The following is a 22,455-nucleotide window of genomic DNA, read 5'->3' as shown; positions in this document are numbered from 1 at the left end:
GCTCGACACGTGTGTGGCAGGGATTTAGATTGACGAATGACATGACAGATGGACGGAGAGGATCGGCTTTGCGTTCCTTGTCGCGCATGCAACACCGCGTCCGAGTCAGTCTGAAATGACCAGTCTCAACTGAAAAACAGGAACCATCATTTCCAGACCTGACCTTCTTGTTGCTGTGAGGCGACCAGGTTTTTTTTTAAACACCCTCTTTTCCAAAAGCCAAAACATGGTCCACACCTACTGAACTTTAAGATCTTTTTACAATGGGACAGCCCCTATACATGACGAGCAAAACAAATCGGCATGCTCTTCTCGTGTCTTGTGTACTCCAGATGACCAGCATGGCGCACCGTGCACATAATGATGTTTGTAGTTGTACCAAGGCAGACCAGGATAATCGTTTAAGAGACGTGAGAATCGGGCCTTTGCTGACTGGGATCGCGAGGCAGGGGAAATGCTGAAATTTGGCCCAACTGTTGGTGTGTAGGTACCCCGCCTGAAGCTTTGTGATCAGAAATATTGAAAATGTTTCACATTGTCACTTGGTTTCTGTCCGATAGCGACGATATTGGCCAAATCGGGGAAGATTAATCACTCTTAACATACCACACGCTGCAAGATAATCGCTCAGGATAAATTTTTAGAGACCTCTCACATCGGACCTTTGCTGACTTTGATCGCAAGGGCAGAAAAATGCTCAAATTTGGCCCAATTGTCGGTCTGTGTGAACCCCGCTTTACTTTAAATACTGGTGCTGAAACGTGACATTTCCAAGAAGCCTCAACATTAAATAGAAGAATGCCGTTAATATTTCATGGCCGTTAATATTTAATTCATCTATTTCTCCCTGTCGACGCTCCCCACTGACTGATATCCACAAGCCGCAGTTTTGTTTTTTTCTCTTCCGCAGACATGGATATGCAGCATGTGGCTGTCAGTTGTCAACTATGAGCATTTGTGCGCTTATCGCCTTTTTACACGTGCATTCAAACGTTTTGGCCAAGTGTGTGCATGTGCGCGTGTGCATCACTCCGAGTCTGCCTTCGCAAACTAAAAAAACAGACAAGCATTTTTGCACTGCCGGTGGTCCGCAGAGGACCCTCCACACGAGCCTTTATCTCCTCCCTGCAGCCGACACCCCGGAACAGCATTTAGCGCCACGGTGATATGCTCCAGATTGTCCCGGCAACTGCGCAAGGCCAATACTAATCAAGTGGCTTCTTCCAATATAAGTTGTCCTGTGGTATGATGTCATCTTGACCTCTCGGGCCCATTAACGGTGAGGGATATTAAAATTATATTAATTAAAAATAATATTAAATATATTAAATATTAATATTAAAAACGCTGGTCTCATCTCACAGATGTCATTCGCCGCATTGAGGGGAAAACGTTAAGGATGCTCCAAACTTTTAAAAAGCGGACATCTGGACACATTTCGCATTTTACGAACAGGTAGGGAAGCACGAACTAATCACACGCAGTGTGTAAAGCCTGCCGCACAAACATTTTAAATGTCGGAAACACCACCAACTAAAGACATCACATAGCTGTTTCCGCCCAGAGTTGCTACAGTGGCCGTCGAAAAGGCACAGCCAGCGCAGCCAAGAATTGATGTTAACAATCCCGCCGAACTCAGACAAAGGAAAGAAAATAACCCAGGCTGTGGAAGCCTTCATAGCCGATGCTTTACGGCCATATTCTTTAGTGGACAATGCGCCATAGTTTCATTTATTTTAAATAAAAACAAGTAACTTTGTACCTGAGTGCCTATACGTATCGAGGAGAATGAATAATCAAATCGAATCGTGAGACCGCTGGAGGCTCACAGCAGTATTGAACGTCAGCATGCACAACCGCAGATCTCTATATGGTAAATGACTCGTGACTTAAATGTCATTACAGGTGTGAAAAACAGTGGCCGAGGATCTGGCCGAGTGCATTTTTCGTGCGTTTTACCTCAGGGCTCGCAGTGTTTCTTTGGATTCATGCTCGGCGAGCGAGGGTTTCATTTTCAGTATGAGACGAAAGAAGAGAAGGAGAAAAATAAGCGTTCGCACCTACTCCTCCTCCTACATAAAACACTACTACAGATTGATGTGCAGTGCCTGAAGATGAAATGCATCCTAAATCATAGAATGTATCCTCTTTCATCCACCATACAGCACCATCATTCCCAAGTGGCCTCACTTTGAACAAGATGCAGTACAAGCTTCTGTAAGTTTCCTTATTTTTCCTTGGGACATCCAAAGCTGTATTAATGAATCACTTTGGTGAGGAAAATAAAATGATGTCCCTGAAATATCATGAGGTCATGAGGATTTGGGGTAAGGTGAGAGCATGTGTCAGTACAAAAAAAATGCTCGTCAAATTGTGCCTGTGTGTCCAAAGCGCACATACCGACAATCGGGTCAAATTTGAGCATTTTCCTTTTCCATTTGCGGTCAAAGTCAGCAAAGGTCTGATTTTTGGATGTCTCGAAAAGGTTATCGAAAAGTGATTATCCTGTGGCGTCAGGTGTGTTAAGAATGATTTTACCCTCGATCTGCTTAGAAAATGCTTAGGGCCGACAATATTTACAATCAAATGTAGGGAGTTAGTGTTAAAAAGTCATCAGAAAAATGAATACTCAAGCAAAGTACAAATACCTGCAAAATCTACATAAAATCCAACAGTACACCAATGAAGTATTTGTACTTTGTTACTTCCGACCACTGGTGACCAGTTAGTGTATGTTGACATTGATGTGAGAACTAACAAGTGTCAGACAGCGTTCGTGGCCTTGAGTTAAAAAGGTCAGTCTTATCACCGTGGCACCGCGTGTAGTTCAAGGGTCTGAGTCACCGCCTCATCCAGGAGCACTTTGAATTGCCTTTCAGCGGCTGCACAAACGGGCTCTCGGCCAGGAAAATTGGTTCGAGAGTGGCACCGACGCTGCTGGCCCGCAACAAAGGGCTGCTCACATCAGTGACGCGCTGTGTGTACGCGAGTGTTTCTGAGTCTAATGTCCACCCCTGCCTTATCCAAAGAGTGGGAAACAACGAGCGGCAATGTGTCGGCCCGCTCATGTTTTCACTTCTCGTGCAGGCCCACCAAGCCACAAACAACAAACGAGAGTCTTGTTTGTCCACTATTGTCCTTGTTGACAAGCGGCGCTCATCGACTATTGCGCAGTTTCATCCGTTAGCTCGCGGGTTATCGTTCGCAACCCCTGCTGCATCCAGAGTTATAAGCAACGTTTTTGGTGTTTTTACAGTAGACGCACAAGCAAGTCTGAATTTAGTTTTGCGCCTTCAGTGTATTGCCACGGCGGGCCACGATATTCTGGGCAGCATTGAGCTCTACTTGAATGGATGCAGCATAATTAAGAGCAAGAAGAAGAGGCAGAGAAGGTCCCCAACTAGTAATATTTATTGTTCCCACAGAGCATAGAACATACAGTATATGCATATGAGTATTGTTATAAGCTTTATTTGCATGTGTTGTTGCTCCTTGTGTGTTAAAGCAATTTTTTGGAAGGTTTATATTACCGTAACTATGCTAATTTTCGTTAGCTCGTCTGTAGCTATTCGCATTACATGTTAACATCAAGCTAGCTGACTTTTTTTTTTTTTTTTTTTTTTTTTTTTTGGTGACAAAATTACAGTGTGCTTGAACATTTTGGTGTTTAAATACCCAATTTAAATTCTCTATTGTCGTATGTCTTTATTTGGGAGTGGCATATAAACAGCTTGAAGCAAGCGCACTCTGCCTTTTATCTGGGGAACTGTATGAGCTTGAGTCTTCTTTTCGTTTCCTCTAAGTGCTGTTATAGAATATCCTCCCATTTCTTGACAGCTAGCTTGAGAACGGGCACGAAGGGATACTTTAAAAAGTGTGTTTTAATATGTTTTTGACACACCGATAACTTAATTACTGATTTGGTGGTATTGTTGTCTGTGTAACCATAACTGTTTTTATAGCACTTGGAGATGTCCGAGAACCAACATCTAGCTCCACAATTTTATTTGTACGTTATTGCACAAATTTAAATACCATTTAAAAAATGATGCCTCTTAATCTAAATCTTACCTTTTGAGAATTACTGTGCAGTGCACTTGACTCACTTGTGCAATTTACTTCATTAGTCATTATTGTATTCCCACAGCCATTGCTCACATGTTGATTACAATGGATGCCCGGGATTTTTTTTTTAATCTTCCTCTTCCCCAGTGATGCACACATTTTCCTCATAACATTAAGTTAAACAGAGGCTAATTTCACTAATACAGATACAATTAAAAAAAGGGGACTACAAATGGGAAATAAATAATAGATTTTGCATTTTGAGTGTTCACTTTTAATCATTATAGCTAATGACTAGAGTATCCAAAGATGTAAACACTTTTTTTCTTTTTTCTTTCCGTAATCATATTAATTCATCTCTGTAAACAGCCGCCCATCCCACATTGCTCGGCTTCCCTGAGGTGTCCCCCAAGGTTCAATTCTCGACCCCCTCCTCTTCCTCTTCTACCTGCTCCCCGTTGGTCAGGAAATCCGACAAACCGGCCTCCCTGCCGACATCATTCTGACTCATCTGCCAACGACATTTGACTCCTAATTTCCACCCCCTCTCACTCAACATTGTCCATTTGCCTCTGCGAAGGCCCTCTTGGAAACTCTGTGTTTGTTGTTATTCTTCCAAGGACTTAATTGCCTTTTGGGGGGCCTCAACATGTCCGGACACTCCTTGATTATTTTGAAAGTGTGTGTATCCTGATAAAAATTTAAGTATTTAACAAGTCTCGAACACAACACCCCCCCACACACTTTGACTTATTATCAATACATGACTGGTTTCTTATTCCAATGGATTGGTATTAGAGAATGGAGTCGCTCCCTGACATTTACCGATGTACATGTCGTCTTGGGTGACGCTAAGGTCACATGATCTCGAGATTGTGCTATGAGTTATAGTTTGAACACTATTGCAGGGCAGTGAGGTGAGCGACATCAAGCAGGGCTGGGTGAAGTCAACTATTAACCCTGGCCCCCAAGGTTAGTGTCTGTAAACGCAGCCTTCTTTAATCTCATCACACACAGACACCTTCAACTAAGAAAGATTATTTACCACCTCCCATTTTTTTCTGCTGTTCAGTAGTGGCGGGCCGTGCATTCGGTACCTGGTACCATGTACATAACCCTATGTAAAAGATTAAAATGACATCAATTTTGTAATTCCATTACATAATCTGTAATTAGTTACTCCCCAACACCGGCAATGAGAAATGCTAAAAAGTAAAAAAAGAAAGTAATATAATTTCATGGAACTAATTGTAAATATAGTGTATGTAGCTCAGTGCTTCAGCCAACCACTGCTCTGCAGTGACACCGTCGTGTGTTCTCAGCGTCCGAGATTGAACGCATCTCAGAAGTGGTCGACTTCCTGTCACGGCCGCCACATCTGTTTGTGTTAGCCGTGTCAGGCGAGGCGTGGGAACATAAGGCAGCACGCTGGGGACGCGACACTCACGTAGCACGGTGAGAACGACCGCACACACACACGCATTACACAGTGCGGTTGTCACAGATGTAAGCGTGGAGAGTATGCTCCTCCCTCAGGGCGCTCGGCCATCAGAGGGTTCAGCGTTAGATGTCTCATTTTGGACCCTCATTGTCTCCCCCTTTGGGAATTCCTGTTCCTGGAAAATGTACAGCTGCTCTCCTTCGCCAACTCTTTCATCGTGACAAACCCAGGGAAGCAGCTCTGCTAATTATTAATTACCTGCTTCATATGAGAACCAATTGATTGTCTTTCATGACTTATTACTCCTCCACGTACAGTGTTTCCCCCCCAATGTGTTGCGGTTCATCGTTCAAGCCCCCACTTTACGTCCATTTTTAAATGAGCAATTTTAATGGGTTTTCACAGTCTATAGGCAAGTCTGTATTTAGAGTTGCACACCTGAAGTGTAGTACCATATTGTGCCACAACATGCCGGGCAGCGCTGAGCTCTACCTGCCAACATACAGCGTAATTAACAGCAAGGAAAAGAGGCAGAGAAGGTCCCCAATTGAGTGCCTTGACTTACAATTTTTTAGTTAAGACCTGTCACTTGGCCAATTATTTGTATTTTTTTGGTCTGGAGATACGAGTGCATTTCAGACCCCCGTTGCTAGATGGCGCCAGCAAACTTCACAACATGCGGCCGTCATCAATTCACATTGGGTTCCTCGCAGCGGGAGGGTCGTATCACATTTTCCGTGTTTGCTGTTTATGTGGGGCGCAAATGTCAAAAAATATTTCAAAACACGTTCAAAAAGGAATTTTGGTGTTTTGGTGTGCTTTGAGTGTTTTTCAAAGCACCACTGTACTTTGAAAAGTATGTTTTAATAACTTTAAGTGTGTTTTAATATTTAAATGTGTTCTAAGAATGTAGGAGGGGCAAAACTATTTTTTTTAAAAAAAGTGTTTTTATGCGGTCAGTATCGTGGATTTGCACCTACCGTGGGGGTGTCTGGAACGTATCCCCCCAATAAACGGGGGATCACTGTAAAGGTCAGTTGTCTTGTCAAGTGCAAGTTTGTGTCGCATTCTGGGAGCTTTTGTTCTTCAGAGCCAAAAGTGACACTGTGTGCGCTGCGGTCATCACAAAAAGCGATGACCTGCCGTGCAATACCGCACGTACAGAAGGCCATTAGGCTCGGTGGACATGGCTTCTTTCAGTAATGGAGCACAATGACATTTACTGCCATTCCATGCGGTGTTACAGCATTATGAAGCTTCCGTTGCCATTTCCTCGCAGTCATTTGTAGGTTAGCCCACTGCAGCTTCGGAGTGCTTCCACACGGAAAGCAAGGGGGTGGGGGGAGGAAGCTGGCACTTTGAGGAATGATGTGTGCGACACCCTTTAATTGGGACACTGTGTCATGCAGCACGCGTGCCACTTGTATTTAAATGCATGCACATGGCTGCTTCCTTTCCCATGTGCAAGCATAATGCTTAGATTGTTCACACCTGAAAAAAAAAAAAAAAAAAAAAAAAACGAGACCAAAATTGATGCCTGACTTCCTTTTTAGTGTGTAAGGCATTAACATTAAAAAAAATAAAAATAATATATATATGATCAACAATGTGAACTTCTTCCGCCCGAAAACATTTTGTTGACGGGGGGCACGTTGCCTAAAATAGAGGCACTTCTCCAATAAGTGGGGGATAGAGGGGGGCACCGCCGCCTTTGAGTACGTCAATGAAAAGCGTTTTTTTTCTCCCTCATCCCATTTGTGCCCTTTTGCCCTTTCTCGTCTCCCTTTCCTGTGTAGCATCTAACCAAACATACATTGCGCAATTATTCAGTGCTGGCTGGCTGGCTCCGCTTGCGCCTGGTCAGCGAGGCCGCTCCCGTCGGCGGTCCGCTGATAACGGGAAGCCGCCGCCGCGCTGACAGGTGGGGGCGAGACCGTCTTTTCCAAATCTCCTAGCGCTTCATCATAAAGGGAAGTTGGCGCAAAGATCAACACCTTTGTCTCCTCGGTGTGCGCCCGCAGCTGGGAGCCATTACGGCGCCGCTGACAGGCAGGCTGGCAAGAGTAGAGAAGTACTCACACTCTGCACTTAAGGAGATGAAACTGATAAAACCAATTTTTAAATAGCCGCCGATCCTCCTGTTTGAACCCTTGACGCTGAACTTCAGTCATGGAAGAGTGTGCCTCACAATGTTAACAGCATGTTTGGATGTCGGCGTCACAGTTTGAACAGGAGGAAGGGGGAAATTATGCCAATCATATGCGGGCTAAATATAGCAGCACGCTGCTCTCTCCGTCGTCTGTGTATACTGTAGCCAGTAACAACAAACAACTTTTTTTTGTACAAATCTCGACAGGTTTGCATTGAAAGCTAGTGTCAAAGTAACATCATTCAATTCATCATACTATAGAATTGTTACTTTTGAAGTGCCTGCACTGTATGCAAATAGTTGGGTCCCATTATATATTTCTTTTGTATTGATTAACATTATGTACTTCACATTATATTTACTCCTTTTTCTGGCAAGTTGAAGCGCTCAAGTGTTTGTGTTTGTTCATTCTTGCTCTGTTTGCGAATGTAGACTGAAGCAGACCGCGTACTAACTCGCCGATGGCCGGCGAGCTCGAAAGCGCGTCACGGGGCCGCTTGCACGTACTGTAGCTCACGGATCTTCGGAGTCATCAGAGCTTGCAACGGAAAATGTTGAAATGTACACACCAGATCCAGTATGGGACGTCTCCTATCTCTAATTTCGAGGCGCACGCCGCGCGATATCGTGGCAGACGGAGGTGACGGACTTTGACACCAACAGCACTTTTGGGCTGTATACAGTGAGTCACGTCAAAGTCAACCGTATGAACTGGTTCCATATAATCAAAGCTGCTGACGTGGTGGCTGACTCACAGGCTGCGTGTTTTCATGTACATCCTGATGTGTGTGCCCAGATTGCATCCTGCCGTCAAACGCTGAGGAACTCATCACTCACTTCCAAAGAGAAATGAAGCGAGGTTATTATTATTAGTATTATTATTCACATCTCCTTCAATCTTTCAGTGGAGTTTTTGTTTTTCGTTTCGTTTGCCATTAAATAAACATTTTCTCTGCTGTGAATGAATCTCGCTATCGGCACGGACGATGCTCACGGCCTTCTCTTACTCGTCGACAAAATGTCAATTGGCGGAAGTGCACGCGGTGCGGTGTTACACTCACCCTTCACACTGAGCGACGCGACTGAACAATAGCGAACATATTACAGCCGGTGATTCACACCCGCACGCAATGTACTGACTCCCTTTTCTGAAGGAAGCTCACATGAACATCGTAACGGAACAAAAGTTACCTTTTTTTTTTTTTTTTTCCCCCTCAAATCATCATCATCATTTTTTTTGCACCTCACTCTCAAGGCATGGCTAATCGATTGATGGTCAACGCAACTGATACGCCGATCGAACAGTTGAATTAAGCAGCGGTTGATAAAGTATTAGTTGAACAATGTGCTGTACTGCCGCTAACCTAAGACTGCTTAAACTACAGCAGAGCTGCCAACCTGTAAAAGTTCCCTTCCAGAGCAATTTGTCCAAATTTGCGATCTCCCTGTTTATCACGGGGGATACGTTCCAGAACCACCCGCAATATGTGAAAAACCGCGCCATTCAGAGACAATTTTTCATATCGTTTTACCACTCTCGATGCTTGAAGCGCATTTAAACAACAACACAAAAACATCAAACGGAAGTATATACAGTATATTTTGTACGTATTGCAACGTCTGTGTACGTGCCTCCAATGGGGATTGTTCGGCGCTAATTGGCGACGGCGTCACGGTTGTTGCACACGGACGTCCGCATACATTCCGGATGTTTTCGACGTGGGCGTTGCAGACGACGGATGTTGAAGTGATATTTCTTCTGGAAGCCGTTGAGATGCGTGCGGCAATGCGGATGGCGCCGTACGACATCGACGGGCTGTTTAGCGGCTCGCTCGCGTCATTAAACAAACTGATTACATTTTGGTTCCACTCCACAAAGTGACTGTAATTTCTCGGGCTTGCTTGATCGTTAAAGATTGAATTTTCTTGCGTGGACCTCTGTCAAAAATTCACAGGCTGCAATTAGCAACCCAAACATGCTGCGTCATCCTTATGTTCTTGATTTAAATACATTTTTTTTTTCAAGACTCTGTGAAGCCCTTCTGTATGATACACTGAACCAGTTTTGAATTGCTCACTAAAAGGCACTATGATTAGATTACAGAGGGGGGGACGAAGACAACGATTTTATTATGAGGCTAAACAAAAAAATATTTCAACATAAAGCAACCTGATTTCTTCAATAACGTTCATCTGACCAGCGTGATGTTGAATTAAGCACGAGAACGAGCGACTACCCGCGTGCGATTTCCAAGCAGGCAACGCACGCGCGGGCGCCAAAGATGACGAGCAGATGGCGAGCGCCGCGGTCCTGTCGGCACAACGTCGCATGTGCGCTCTGAATTGGTTGAAGGAAAAAAGAAGAAGTGAAGGAATGGATGAGATCAGGCCATCTGTCTGCATGACAACAAGGTGTCATTTTCAAGAGGCCGGGAAAGTCACTCCGACTTTCTTGACAAGATAACGCTCAACAACGACTGCGCTTTTGCCGCCTCTGATTGTTTATGCAATCGAATCCTACTTTTATGATGCGGGCTTTTTTTTTTTTTTTTTTTGAAACGCTACTGATGCTCTGTAGTAGTGATCTTATTTGTCCCAAGTAATTGTATTCATTTACTCTTAACAGTCTTTTCTTTTCATTAGGTGGCTACATTTCTTTCAGTACGCGTATGTACATGCTATTATTATTGGATTTTTTAATATTTTTTTTTGTCCAGTCAGATTTCAGCCTCTAGTTGTTGTTGAACAGACGAGTCTACAACTGTTTATGTTTCGAGCTTTAGGTCGACAAATCACAAAACGATTTATAGCAGCGGGACCACAGGACTGGCGGCAAGGAAACAGGGCAGCGGCGCGATGTAGAACTCAATTTTTGTGGCCAAAATGTTGTGTCCAATAAATCACGGACAACAGCTTTGTGCTAACGAGAACTTTATTCGTATTGCAACACACACTAACCGACATTTCGACATTAGCAGTACATCCAGCTGTTTGGAGAGAAACAGCCGCGGTGCTAACACTAATGTTTTTTTTGACCGATTAATCGAGTAGTCGATGGGTCGACGTTACTACTCCGTGTCGAAGTTTCAAGCTTGAAGTCGAATAACTGCTAATCGCGCTGTAACGCTTTGTGAGCTGCCAAATGTCCGGCCAAGAAGGCGACACAGTCTTCATACATCCATGCGGATCTGACAATGCAAAAATAAGCTGCTTGTGTGTGACAATAGCGATTAGCCTCATTAGCGTTACCTATTCTAATCGCCACTCATCTTAAAATACTTATACCAGTAGTGAGTATGACATTTTATTTTGCAATTCCGTATTTCTTCAGTGTAGCTTTTCAGGTGATCCTCGAGGCGCTTGTATGGACCACTGACTCATGAGTGAATCCCTTCTTCAACACACGGCGGGGGCGTGGGGGGCTTATTGGTTGGCATACTGATTCTGGCCCGTCCACCTAGGTTTTCGGGCGGCCAGCAACACTTTCAAAGATAAAGTCTTTGCTCGTTGCTGAACGTCAACGTAAGCGACTTTGTTGTCCCACCGGTGGAGACCCAGGATGCGGTGGAGGCAGGAGATGTGAACACCTTCCAACATCCTGATGTGACGGATGTTGATGTTTTCTATAATTGGGATGTGCTCGAGGTGCTATTAAGTGTTGGATTAAGTCCCCGCTGAAGCCCCGGTAGCAAATACATCGCCCGCCACTGATGGTCTGCAACCATCTTTCACAATGCACCCTTTTTTTTTTTTTTTTTTAACACACAACTTTCAAACGCCCCCTCCGGTGATCCTGCAGTGGGCTGAGATGAAGCCAGTTTTTATAAACGTGTGCACACACACACACACACACACACACAGACACCCTACAAGTGCTTGGGAATTTGTCTGCCTACACGCTCCAAGGAGCAGGCTTGTGTGTGTGTTGGCTTACAATCTCCGTTGGCGCTGGCTGCACTGTAGCAGGTGGTGCACATTTTTCCATTTATAATAAAACGCCAAGCGGAGGCATCTTTTCACGGCGTTCCAACGTTATATTGGTGAAAACGTCCACGATGTGAGCGGACAGCAGTCTATTATCTCTGCCCACTGTTTGACATTACAGAATAACATAATAGAATTGCAGTTGCATCTGAATAAATTTGAATATCGTATTTCAGTAGTTCAATTCCAGAAGTGAAACTTGTGATATAGATTGACCACACAAAGAGTGAAATATTTCATGATTTATTAAAGCTTACCGTTAACGAAGATCCCAAATTCTGCATCTCATAAATTTGAATATTACATAAAAAAAACTCAAAAATATGTTTTTTAAAAACTGAAATTAGGTAGGAACTGGCATTCTGAAAAGTCTTTTCCCATGTGTTTAATTAATCTGTATAATACGAATTTGACTTTTTGAATTGAACTACTTAAATTAATACACTTTTCGATTGTATTTTTATTTATTGCGATACACTTACATATGAAAATGTTACCCATATTTTTTTTTTAAATTGTCTATATATGGTGATATAGTAGCCCATTATATATTAATATCCCATATCGGATGAATTAAACCCGCCACTGTAATGTCTAAAATGCCACAGTTAATCAACAAGGTAACTATACTTTGGAAAGAGCGGAACTACCCACAGTCCGCCGTTCACTGTATGCAGCAAGGACTCTGGGTTGGTTGTCACGGTTACAATAAATACAAGGAAAAGGGTGCACAGTCAAATCATGAGATGGGTAATGAGCGGCAACTTAATTGCTCGATTCCAAGTCTTTGGAGACATTTGGTGGACACTGTTGCTTTGCGAAGGTCCAGCACTGGTGCAAGAGCCCACGTGCTGCAGCACTCAATAAAGTCCGCCAGTGCTGATCACGCTGCGATTGGCTGGCAACCAGTTCAGGGTGTACCCCGCCTCCTGTTCGATGACAGCTAGGATAGGCTCCAGCACTCCCACGACCCTTGTGAGGAGAAACGGCTTGGAAAATGGATGGATGGACATTTTATGGAATTTTATGATGGTTGCTGTAGTAGCAGTTTTTGACAGCTGGAGAGTAGAGTCTGTCTGGACTCAATTCTTCTAATTTGGTACCTCGACATAAAAAGAAGGAAATGGCTCTCAATTTCAGATCCAGGGTAAAGATATATAACCGTGGTGTGTGTTCTTTACGCAGATGGCTTCATGGCCGAGCTTGGAAAACCACCGCGGACATCGCCTCACTGTTCTCACCGAGTCATCAGGTAAGTTGATCACATCTCTTATATTTTTAACTGACTGTGCATTCCAAAAAATACAACATCATACAGGTGACTTTTCGTGTAACGTTGGACGCTCGCGGCCAACCCCGACGTGCTGAAATGAGGCCACATTCAAATATTGCTAGCAGTTTGAAAACGGCTTATTACTCTCAGCGCAACGTGCAAACACGAGGACAAAATACGACTGTACCTAATGCATTGACCTTCCTTGTTCTTCTGTGGGGTTTATTGGCAGTTGGCAAAACAGCTCCATGGTGCACTCGCGCCACCAATTGTCATTGTTCTTCCACTGCAAGGAAATCAATGTAAATTGATGGTTGTGGGATGTAGTGAAGTTTGCTGGCACCCTCTGGCGGAGCAGGACTAAAGCGCACTCGGTATCTCAACAAACTTGTAAGTCAAGGTACGTGTATCTCAAGGCACCACTGGCCTGTGGAAACTCCCGGTTTGAACAGGCTGGGTAAGAGAGAAAAAAATCATCGAGCAGGCGTGACGTGTGCCGTGCAAGGAAACAAACCAAACCAACCATGAAATGTTTAGTAGGAATGTGGATAGAAAATCAAACAGAGGACAGTAATTGGTTTCTTTTCACCCTTTCAGTTCCAATGAAACTGTTTCTCTTGGTCACTCTTTGAAATAATTCCGAGTCACGTGAGCATCCACTGGAATCCTCAATGCCACGCACATCCGCCGCGATAAGAAACATGGGCTCGGTGTTATCGTCATGACCAGGAAAAGTCAAGGAGAATTCGGGGGGGGGGGGGGGCCTTGCCCTGATTCGGGAATTTTTCTTACGGAAGGACTGATTGAATGTTCTAAAAAAAAGACGAGTGAAAAAAGTCACCGAAGGAATCCCTACCTTCATACGGACACTGAGATATTATGCAAATGATGGAGATTATTCACACAACCATTGGTTTCCGCAATTACGATTATAGTGGAGCGAGGTATTCCCAGTCTTGTGGCTGCAATCAACTGCTTGATTGAACCGCATGGCGATATCTCAACCTTCAGTGTTGTCTTAAATTAACGCACATGATTTGAAACATTGTGCATGTGAAGCCCATCAAACCTTATAACATTTAATTGTCTCATGTCACATGGGATTAGGCCTATAGGTTAAGTCTCGTGACATGGTAGCACTATGCAAAATGTTCTCTTTACTTGCACGCGTGCAGTCAATCATCCGTACTAAGGAATGCGCCGTGCCAAGTTACCGCGCAGTTCGATATTAAAAATGCGCACCATTTCCATTCTACTCAGTCCTCTGCGCCCCACACCGTAATAATATTCCAACCTTATTTTTGTCAAATGCAAATGCGGCGTCCCCAGGAGGGTGGCAAAGGCTGCACAGTCCGCCCTCACAGCTGATATTTACACTAAACTCAGCTCTGGAGTCGAGAGATGTTTAATGATGTGCCAAGCTTGTCCAAGCCCAAAGTGTGCCGCAGTGGCTGGGGACATGGCTCCCTTAAACAGGAACAACTGAATTATTTAAGAAAACCAATAGAGTTGTGCATTGCATTCTAATCATCTTGGACTTGTTTGCAGCGGTTGGACTTTTCGTTGAACATGATGGCGATCAACCGCTATATCGCGGTTCTTCACAATCTCATTTGCACGTTTTTTTAAGCGATCCTTCTTTTATGGATTTTGACAGTATATGGGTCATTTTCATATAATTTGAGCAGTACGGTAAAGACACTTCTAACTTAGCCATTTCTAATGATGGCTGCATCTCTTTCAGTAGACCTCAGTGCTGCCAGGCATGCTGTGGTATAACGTGGTACTACACCGAAGCGGCGCCACTCTAAATTCAGAGTTGCCTGTATCTTGAAAAAAAAAACAACAACAACATAAAAAACGATTGCTTAAAAATCCATGAACGTTGAAACCCAATATAGCAAAGGAACACGTAAATAATAATTGATTCCTAAAGCTCAAATATTTTGACAGCTGTGTTTGTACATTCTTAGTAGCATATTTGTACACGACTGTGCTACCGCCGCTATAAAACTCCCTTGTGAGGCGCGATGATCCGCATCATTATTTCTGCATTGATTTCCAGCATCTGAACGGATCTCCGCGCATCCGTTCTGTTTCCGGAAATAAGCTGACCTCCTCACGCGACCCTGAAACGATGTTGGATGAAAATGTTCTCCTTATTTCTGGAGCCTCTCCCCCCTTCATGTTGATTTTTCGAGTGTCAACGTGCCGAAGACAGACAGACAGACAGACAGACAGACGCAAATGCAGGCAGGCGTTCACCGCACGCGCTGTTCAAAGTGACAGCTTTCTCTTGTTTTGCATCGCTTTGTGCACACCTAACTTTCTTTTCATCCCCTCCTGCTTGCCTGCCTACTCCTTCCCTCACAAACAAGCAAACAGTCAGCTCCTGCGACAGAATGAGAGATGCATGATGTCTTGTTGAACGGTGCCAGGCGTTTCATTACATTATGAATATATTTCACAGATCATTGGACCGGGACCATTACTCATTGTCAATGGTAGGAAGTAACAGATTGTACAAAAGACCCTGTAAACTGAACGCAGAGATTTGTTTTTAAATGCATTATACATGAAGATAATTGCTGAAAACTCATGCAAAGACTGAGAAGTAGTGTTGCTTTTCACCCTTTCAGTTTTCCCCATTTTTTGGGTGCATGGTGCATGATGCACTTGGGCGTCCGGCATGATGATACAATGACAGTCAAAATCGATTTTTACATATTACATTGGTACTAAAATGCATTTCAGAGTCTGTACATTTTGACTTTTACTTAAGTACTGGAGTTGAAGCAATACTACTTTTACCGGAGTGTCTTTACTTCTACGTGAGTAGCGTGTGACTACTTTTACTGCCTCTACTGTTAATAGAGATGATGGTTGCTATGCCAAATGGAAAAAAAAAACAAAAAACAGCTCACTTAAAAGAAGGTAATCATTTAAATGGACCTCCTTAAAAAGCACTTGACCTCTACTGGAGGCACAGTTCAGTTTGCCAGTGAGGTAAATAAAGATAAATGTGACCATTATTGATTTAAACTCTTCTCACCTCCTCTCAAGTTTAAATCTCTCTGTGCGTTTGCTGCTGACATAAATATGCGTACGTCTCTTTGGCTCAGCTGGCAGCAGGCGATATTAAGTCCATCTCTCTTCTTCGGATCGAGTAGAAAATCAATACGGAGCAGTGAGGCCGCTCGCTTACACCGGATTCGTGACAAACAGTCTGCAAACGCACCAAACCGCCTTGTCGTCCATTTGCTCGGCCGGACCATTTCGAGTGCTCGCTAGCTCTACTTTCCTCGTTTTTAGTAGGGGGCCATTTAACCGTGCGCCGTGTTGGAAGAGCAGGAGCACAGGCGGAGAAACAAAACGATTAATCATACGCAGAACAAAAGGATTATTTAGCTCTCCTACTTCATTAGGATCAACTGTGAGCCTTGTGGTGAATATTGCATGAGCGCAAAATGAAAGCTAGACTGGCAAGTTGCACAACACGTAATAGACCAGTTTTTTTGGCGGGCTGCTGAAGCGGGGTACTGTACCTGCAATTTTACATCCGCCCATCCATTTTCTACATATCTGGGTCTCAGTTGACCATAGGCGAGAGGCGGGGAAACACCTGGCAGCCAATCGCGGACACTTTCTAAAATGGGAGGGAGCCACACATCATGAGGTAAACATTGGCAAGCTGAAATGAACGCACCGACCTGCATCCGGATTGTGGTTTTGTTGAGGGCAAAGCAAGAAGCAGCGTGTAGACACAATGAACTCTAAGACCCAAGACTAGACAGCATAATTATTGGACAGGTGTGCCTTAAGCTGCCCACTCTAAAATGTAAATGTAGTTTTTTTTTCCACACAGTACGATGCCACAGATGTTGCAAACGCCACTGAAGCCGTTGCCCGTGACTTTGGTTGGAGAACATCTTCACCGCTCTGCGTGAAAAGAAAAGTTAGGACTTCTGCTGTCACGTAGCGAGGCTCAACTCGTTTGCGGTGTGACACCATGAGAACGTAACTGGAATGCAGAACGACAAGGCTGCGAAGGGAAAAACAGTCAGCAGACATTAGTATGCGGCACCGAGCCAGCACGCCAGGCTGGACCTTTTGCAGAAACCGTTTTGCGCACAACCAAAAAGAGCAGCGAAGGTAACACTGCGGCCTTCACTTGACGGGTAATTCTCGGTCGACATCAGAGTCACCTTAACGCGCTACCATTTTGGGACAAAAAGGGTCGACTGTGACATGCCGTCCGGAAACAGAGAAGAAGAAGAAGACAGATATCAGCTCGACTGGCTTAAGCGCTTAACTCTTGTCCGACTTTTATTAGCGACGGCCCTCTCGAGCTTGACGGCAGTAATGAAGCCATTAGCCACAAAATTGACTTTGGGATAAATAGGGAACATACGAGGGGTTTAAAAGGCCCAAATTGGCAGCCGTGGTCCCTTTGTTTGAAATTCATAATTACATTTGCGCACAGGCACCCTCCCCCCCATCATCGACTTTCCTATCAAGTTCCGTCTTTAGTATGCGGCAGAATATTAAGCGAACCAATTTTCTGGGTGAAAACTTTAGTGCTATGTAATAGCTTTCAGAGGGTGTTCAATAAATAATGGCATGCTTATATTTAATGCAGTGCAGTCGTGTGTTAATCAGCGCCTGTGAGGGGAACGTTACGACCTCATGGCGCTGATCTCTCTGACTTTTTATTAGTGATGTCCCCAGCAAGAGCCTTCAATAATTATGATCAATTGTGTTTACATTGGATACTTCATTAGGTAGGGAATCGTAATGAGAGCCAACACACGAGCTGTATCAAAGAAATCAATGCTCCGTTTCTTTACAGGGGCACTTCGTTTGGCCTTCTCGAAACCTCTGAATGCGCGTGTCAAACTCTGCAGTAATTCAGTACGTTTTGCACAACTTTGCGGTTCTCGAACAAGGATCTGATAGGCAAGATTCAAAACAGGTGTTTGAGCCAGAAATAGACCAATTGCTGTTGGTATTTAAACAGTCGTCTTCATCATGCTGTTGACATTTTGACATCATGAGACCAGGACGACCTTGACATATGAACTGATCAGAACAAGAAGTGGCCACTGAGCTTAGACTGTCACGTAGTGTTATCAGTAGATTGCAGCAAATATACAGAGAGACTGGAAGAGTTGCAGAAAGGACTTGTTTGGCCGATTGATGGCTCCAACAACTATTGTGAATTTTGCTGTTAAGCTCCTTGCTGTTGAACAGGGTTCAAAAGCTTCGAGAAGGTGCGAGCTGTAAAGGATATAGTGTATTTTAAGTTCATCCTGAAATTTAAAGCCCAACATCACTAACCTTAAAATAACCAAGAGGTTCTAGACCGTTCTCTTTTTGGACTTCTTCAACCAGGTATTCTAGGAGTAGAGTAGTTTTGTCTGTTAGCTGCACAATCGTGCGCCGTACGCTATGTGACGCAATTCAGGCAGAATGGGACTGCCATATTTCCAGATCACACATACAATATGACCAGATACAATTCGAAAAAGCCGTGCCTACGTGGTGGCCATGTTGAATGTGGGGCATTGAGGTGGCGGCCATGTGATGATGGTTATATCTATTGTCTATTGTGCATAGAGAAAGCGGCACGGCTGCGGTGTTACCGCTGAGGCGTACAAAACAACTCTCTGGAGTCTGGAACATGCTATTTTTGGGACAGTAACATTTTTTTTGTCAAGCTGTTCGCCTGTGGCAACGTACGGCATGTTCGAAAGACCTGCACACGACCAACAACAGCGTCTATTCCCGGAAGTACGGGTGCCAGTCTCCAGGCGCTTTGAGTTCCAAGCGGACACTACCGTTCTATCTGTTAAATCTAAAGTCTGTTAGTTCCAGGTCCGTTAAATCGAGATACCACTGCATTAATATAGACAATTCTAAACATTTTTGGGGGTCATGAATGACTTGCTATTTTTTGTCCAGGGCTTCGTCAGGATTACAGTACTCTCGTTGGGAAGTGACTAGAAAGAGGCATGAAATCACGGTCGAAAGTAGTCGTGCGCGACGCAGGTGGTCTTGCGCGTTTCCTGTAAACGAATCTGCATGAAGTTAAAGTACACGCACCATGGTGCATTTTTCATTTACATCTGCTGATGTCCAATCAACATATCCCATTGTGTTGCACGTCTGACCCCGATTGATCGATTGTAGTCGGGCTTCGCGCCCCTCTGCGCCCCGCGCACGCATCCACAATGACAGAAAGGACATGCGGATGAATAATGCATGTCTCTATCAAGCCATCTTGCGAGGACAATGCGGGCAGACAAGAAGGAAACCAAGAAGAAGATGAAAAAGGAGCATTCGGGTGGACCGAGTGGGAGCACATCAACACAAAGCCGGGCAGTCTGCACTTGGTCGCACGTCAGATGCTCACTTGAGATTTTCGCAAGGAAAATGCTCTCGGACTTCCTTCTTCATTGTGTGAACACTGAAGCGCATTCACACGTGTTATTCTGCACCGTAAAATCTATTTTTATTTTTAGTCTCCCCACTTTTTTGGACAGGTCTACTCCTCCCACATTTCTAAACCGATTTAACCGACCGATGTCCAATGTCCAAAGTTTGGGATAATTCCACACTTATAAATGAAGACAACAAAGTGCAATGTGTCTAAAGCGAAGCGCAACTGGCTTACACAGCAACATGTCTACAAAAAGGTAACGGAAGTCCAAGTCCATACCTGACGCCCGGGGCCTCAACGCAAAGAATGGCTAACCCGAGCTAACGACTCTCATTCGCTGGCTCCCACGTCACTCACCACGCCAGGCCCACTACGTAAAGGCATACACATCCAAAGTCACAGATACTTCAGTCTGTAGAACGTGAGAATGGTGACATTAAATGGACGAAAATTACACATGCACATCACATGCATATTCTGTATTGGTATTGTTTTTTAATAATGCAAAATGCATTTTTTCGATGGGATAATTGGTAGAATAATTTATTCCGAAAATGTCGGATGGCTGCAGCCCTTGTTAAAACTGTTCAAACTTGTACATAGTCACAAAATTCAACAAAAATGTTCAGCTCGTTGCAAACTATTTATCACACGCGCGGACTTTCCACAATAAAATTCTCCGATGAGAAATATTTCGCCTCCTCACACATTTCAATTCATTCCAGAGGATTTCAGCTCAGCGTCACCTCTTCAGCCTCCACGTGCAATGTCTACACAAATTGCATTCTCTAAGAACGGAATTCATTTTCGGAGAAAATGACTTGGAAAGAGTAAATAAAACGACGAAAAAGAAAAGAAAAAAGTCGTTTATGGAGCATGGCAAATTGCCAGAAATTGATAAAAGGTCGAAGGCCATGGTATTGAATTTGTATCAGTAGCTCTCTTGCTCCTCTTTGTTGGGAAGCAACTTCATGCCTGAAACAGAAGTGCAATGGTCAGATTACACCAGTCAGATTGTTATTTGTCACCGTTATTATACTCTCTGCAACACAATGCGGCAGTCGTGTCACGTGAGCCGGTCGAGATGAGAGAAGCTGACAATCTTGTCATCTTTTTGCCTTTGCGTTCGATGCCAGTGACCGAGAATACAGCCGCTGCAACGCAATTCCCTTTGACACTGCGAGCGTGAATCCCAAGAAGTTTTATCGACGTGCTCGAACCCCAAAGAAGAAAGAAGGAAACGAAGCCTCTGAAGACACCCGATGACGCGTATCCCAATTGTGCCGCTTGAGAGCGAACAATACGATCGTAATTGTATTAAATAGACCCTTTTACAGAACCGTGTGCGCAGTAAAACAGTTATAGTTGCCACAAAAAGAGTCACACATTTTGTTCTGATTTTGATTGACTTTGAAACTACGGAGAAATGGCGGACAAAGCTGTTACGCACCATTGCAAAGTTATTCACAGCAATTGACAGCTTCCGTGTAATGAGAAGTGCCTTTTGAACATAACGCATCAATTAACATGGGTAACGCGCAAAAAAATGGAATGCATCTAATACAGTGGGGCCTTGAGATACGAGTGCCATGTTTCATGACAGACGAACTGCATTTCCCTTCATTTCTATGGGGTGAGAGGAGTTGAGATTTCGAGACATGAACGACGTCACGGAATGAATTCAACGTCGCTTTTTTTCCCCAAACCTCCCGTATCGAGTTTACGTTTTCATTCTTGAGCCGAATGAGGACAAGTGCAATGGAAAGAAGATGGACGGATGGACCGAGTGTTCCATTCTGAAGTACAGTGAACAAGAAACTACTATTAATCCAATTATATTTCAATTTGCCTTTAAACTCGTGAACTGTAATGCTCAGGCAACGGATATCATTTTGTTCTGGGGTGAGTGGAGGGCGTAAAAGTATTATCTGTGTGAATTGAAACCCTGATATTAGTACACTACAGCTGCAACGCAATGCAGGCGAGACGCGAATATGACCCACTTTTTGAGCAGATTACTTTCATTTTGCTGACGTCATCGTCTCAAACGCTGCGGGCCTGGCAGCTTGCGTCGGGACGAGACTCCGCTAGGAAGTGTGGAGAATTGAGGGGCGTCCACGTTCGATGTCTGAAAGCTTCCTGATCCTCGGCAGAGTTTTGAAGGCCACGCGACACACGGGTTACGTGCTCAAGGCTGGAGTGAAGCGTCCATTCTCTGTAGCGCTTATCTGGTGGGAAGCAGCAAAGTACAAATACTGTAATTATTGTGCGCAAGTAGATTTCAGTTATCTCTACGTCACCTACAGCGTGTAGAATTGGCGGCGAATTGAAGCATATTAGCGCAACGTACGTTTGAAGTGTCGACGGTCGATGTGTCCCGCAATTCCCATTAGTTCTCGCGGCTCGCTAGCTGCCTTCTTCATCAATGCCGGTTAGGGGCTAACCCCACTTTGGTCGCCATGCCGAGCGGCATCCGGGGCACCCCAGAAACCCAAATATTTGGATGGAATAGAACGTAGTAGAACTTTGTTGTCACTGTCACACAAACAATACCGACTGTTTTCCATAATGTGACCCATTTAAAGTGCATCAAAGGCCAGATGATCACATCGCAGCCTGTCATTAAAACCGTAAGAAGAAGAAATGCTGCAATCTTTCATTATCGTCCATTACCGGCGCGCGATTACACGAAATAACTCGCCATCGTCCCACGGAAGCTGCGGTCGACAATAGCGTGAGCGGCGCGGTGAAGGAATGTGAGCATGACGGATGTCGTTGGGTTTTGTCGTCCTTGCACATAAAGCGCGTGAATCCCCCGGAGGCGGCAATTAGGCCTCCCGTCTGCTCGTGACTAATGGCTTTCTAATGGAGTCTCCACAGGTGGTGTACCTGTTTCGGGAGGGTCAAGCGAAACAATGTATGTTCGGGGTACTATTTCACTGTGTTGTTCTTTTTGAGCAGCGGGTGGCATTGTCTCCCATAAGTGACATGCCATCTCTATTGCGTTCTATTGCGGTTAGTGCGCAACGGCGCTGCATTGTCATACTCGGGCGCCATTTGTAGTGGTGCCTTGAGCAATGACAGGTTTTTGGGCGAGTTTCTTC

The 22,455-nt window shown here is 44.3% G+C and overlaps 1 protein-coding gene across 1 annotated transcript in view; it reads right to left on the bottom strand.

Moving 5' to 3' along the window:
• Positions 1-21,402, bottom strand: part of LOC133403215 (G-protein coupled receptor 22-like) — a 30,092-nt gene extending 8,690 nt beyond the window's left edge. The window contains exon 1 of the mRNA XM_061677914.1: positions 21,355-21,402. The gene's annotated coding sequence lies outside the window, so the exon portion shown is untranslated. The remainder of the gene's footprint in view (positions 1-21,354) is intronic.
• Between the last annotated feature and the right edge of the window lie 1,053 nt (positions 21,403-22,455).

Source organism: Phycodurus eques, chromosome 5 (assembly GCF_024500275.1).
Source record: "Phycodurus eques isolate BA_2022a chromosome 5, UOR_Pequ_1.1, whole genome shotgun sequence".
NCBI lineage: Eukaryota > Metazoa > Chordata > Actinopteri > Syngnathiformes > Syngnathidae > Phycodurus > Phycodurus eques.
Note: the sequence above shows the minus strand (reverse complement) of the source record. Positions and strands in the feature narration are given on the sequence as shown.